General features: G+C 30.0%; 1 protein-coding gene across 7 annotated transcripts in view; it reads right to left on the bottom strand.

The window, feature by feature from the left end:
- Nucleotides 269–3,034, bottom strand: part of LOC107638747 — a 21,816-nt gene continuing 19,050 nt past the window's right edge. For 5 of the 7 annotated variants that reach the window (XR_001619853.2, XR_002360615.1, XR_002360613.1 and 2 more), the window contains one exon: nt 285–1,098. The gene's annotated coding sequence lies outside the window, so the exon portion shown is untranslated. Of the gene's footprint in view, nt 1,099–3,034 lie in introns of all 7 variants that reach the window. The other 2 variants (XM_021120650.1, XR_002360617.1) reach the window with 2 other exon arrangements.

Consider the following 3,034-nt stretch of genomic DNA (forward strand, 5'->3'; position numbering starts at 1 on the left):
AAGACACTTAATCAACCTAAAGAAATCAGAAAATAACTCTAGGCTTTTCTCTCAAGTGTATATCTCAGCCTTTTTCCACTCATGGCTTTTTCTCAAGCTTTCTCACAATGCCTTTTCTCTCAAGAAATTACAGAAAGATAAGCTTAGAAAAGTACATTACAATCAGTAAAACATGAAGGAGATTGACTTCATCAACAGCCTCTTTGCTATGCGAAAAACCAGATTAGCAAGCCTCTGATTCAGTTCTTCATACTGGCGGAATGCACCTTTGATTAGGTTACACTGTCCAGTTAGTTGAACTTCTTCAAAGAGCTCTCTCAGAACAATAACCTCTATTCACTGGTTTTCTCTCCTTGGTTTCTGAATGAACAGCAAACTTCTTATATCTCCTTGTATGTGGCTGAGTTCTTCTTCCAAGGTCAACACCTTGAGCCTTGAGCTTCACCAACCCACAAGCTTACTTTTTCTTCTCAAACATCAAAGTAGAACCTTTGCTTCTGACTCTTCCAACTTGACCGAAAGCCACAAAACAGTAACAATAGAACTCTTCTTGTGGTCAACTTGATCTTAGCCATTGATAAACTACTTGGTCCCCAAGTATCACTTGTGACCGTAGATGTGAAGCAGAATAGGGCAGAGACCAACTTTTCCTTCAAAGCCATTTTCGGGTAGTGCAGAGAGTTGGAAAGAAGGGATGAAGATTTGATGCATGCAAGATGAGATGGATTACCTTTCTTAAGCTTGATTTAGCTTGGGATTTCTGTTTTAGCTTCTGTGCTTCAAGCTTCAACTCTCTCTCTCTTGCTTCTTTGGTTAATGGCTTATGGAAGAAGCTTTTCTTCTCTTTCTCTTTCTTGCTTTTTCTGAAATCTTGATGTGACTTGATTAGAAGAAAGAAGAACGTTGCTTTTGGTTAAGCAGGAGAGAGGAAATTTCAATTCTGAAACCGGTTCGGGCTTGGATTGGGTATTAGTATGTATGGCCCGATTTAATTTCTTTGGTTTCTTCCTTTGATTTTGCTTGGGCTCTATATTTTGCTTTCAGCCCAATATTCTTTGCTGAATGCTTTTTATTCCATTTGGGCTATTAACATTTGGCCTGCAACAATAAACAATTAGTTAATAAGTAGATATAATTAATCAACACTAATTATTTATTTAGCTCAAAAATAATGTTTGTCATCATTAATTAATTTAGTTAATTTCTTAACTCAACAAATTTGAAGCCCAGGTTGATTTGACAAGTATAATAAGCGCTGCTGTGAATGTGGTAACTGATATACGCTTATAAAAGCTAAATTATACTATTACTTACTTATTTTTATATGAAATTTAAAGCATTAAATATTTATATTTGGATGTGTCGTGTGCTATTTGGTGATGTTTGTGTGTTGTCAGGTTTGATGGGACTAAGAAAGGAATGAATGTCTTCAAAGGTAATGGGAAAGATGAGAAGTGAAAAGGTGTCAAAAGACCCTAATAAACCAAAGAGGCAACTTAGTGGTTTCTTCGTTTAATGCGAAAGGGTAAATCATTTTTCAGTCTTTACTTTTTTATTTTTTTCACTATAGCATGCTAATTTTGAATGCAGCTTGCTAGTTGTCTTATGCTTTATTGTGCATGATGCATCTTGCTTTGATTTTTTTAATTAACAAAATTACCAAGGTTTAAAAATTAAGAAAGGATAAACTGTTTTTTAGAATTTTAAAATTACACATTAGTCATTTTATACAGAATTCATGCATACGACAAATATCTTGATCTTTATTTGATATCTTCTGTATCTTTAGGATTTTTTTTGTTATTTTTTGTGGGTCTTATTCTGTTTTGTTTACTTTTTCATTGAATGATCTGTTTTTTGTCTCTGTAGGGTAAATACTCGGAATTCTATGTTAATTTTATAAGTATCATAAACATTTTTCTTTTTCTGATTTTTGCAGTGGAAGGAATTCATACTTAGATTTATATTTTTGCCATTTTATTTTTTTCTTCTAACTGAAATTTTGTTTTTTAACTTGATAACCGAAATTCATTTGTATAATTAACACTGTTGTTGTGAATTTCATAATATATTAGCTTTTATTTGATATCTCCTCTCTCTTTAGAGTAATTTCTTTGTTTTTGTTACCTTATTCTCTTTTGTTTATTTCTTGATCCATTTTCTTTTTTGTTTCTGTAGGAGTAAATGTTCGAAATTATTATTAATATATGAGGTTTATGTTGGTTTTATAAGTATGATGAACATTTTTTTTTATTTTTTGTACGGAAGGTTTAGATTTTTGCTTTTTTTTTTTCTAATGGGGATTGTTATTTGTACGAGGTCTATGTTGGTTTTACAATTATCATCAACACTTTTACCATTTTTCTTCTTTTAAAATTTTGTACACAAAGAAATTGAGAGTCAAATATAATTTTCCTTTCTTCATTTTTTTAATTCTAATTAACACTGATTATATTTTTTGTGTTTTTTAATGTTTATTTTTAGAGAATTTTTAATACATTTTTATAAGTGATACATTTTTAGACATTTAATTTCAAAAAGCTTCTGTGTTAAAAAAGTGGAATATTCTATATTTCGTTGCCATATTTTTTAAAATCAAATTAGTAAGAAGGTTATCCTTATTATGTTACTCTCTTTTGTTTATTTCTTTAATCCTTGATTGAATCTTTCATGTTTCTGTGGGAGTAAATAATAGGAGTTGTTATTTCTATATGATGTCCATATTGATTTTATAGGTATTATAAGCATTTTTTCAATACAACTACTTGCTTATTTTTATATAAATTATTTTTGTGTTCTTTTAAGTGGGTTTATAATCTTTATTTTTTCTTATATATGAAAGCTCATAGGTGTGTAAAAAATAAGTTAATAAATTTATTTTTGATTTTCTATATTATTGATTAGTTACTTTTTTTTTTTGGTGACTAAATAGAAAAGAAAGAAAAAAAAAGATACAAAACCAAATTAATTGGCTAGGGTCATATCTAAATCTATTAGATGTTGAAGCTCACTCCATGGTTGGCTCCAATTTGAG

The sequence above is a fragment of the Arachis ipaensis genome, chromosome B04, assembly GCF_000816755.2.
Source record: "Arachis ipaensis cultivar K30076 chromosome B04, Araip1.1, whole genome shotgun sequence".
NCBI lineage: Eukaryota > Viridiplantae > Streptophyta > Magnoliopsida > Fabales > Fabaceae > Arachis > Arachis ipaensis.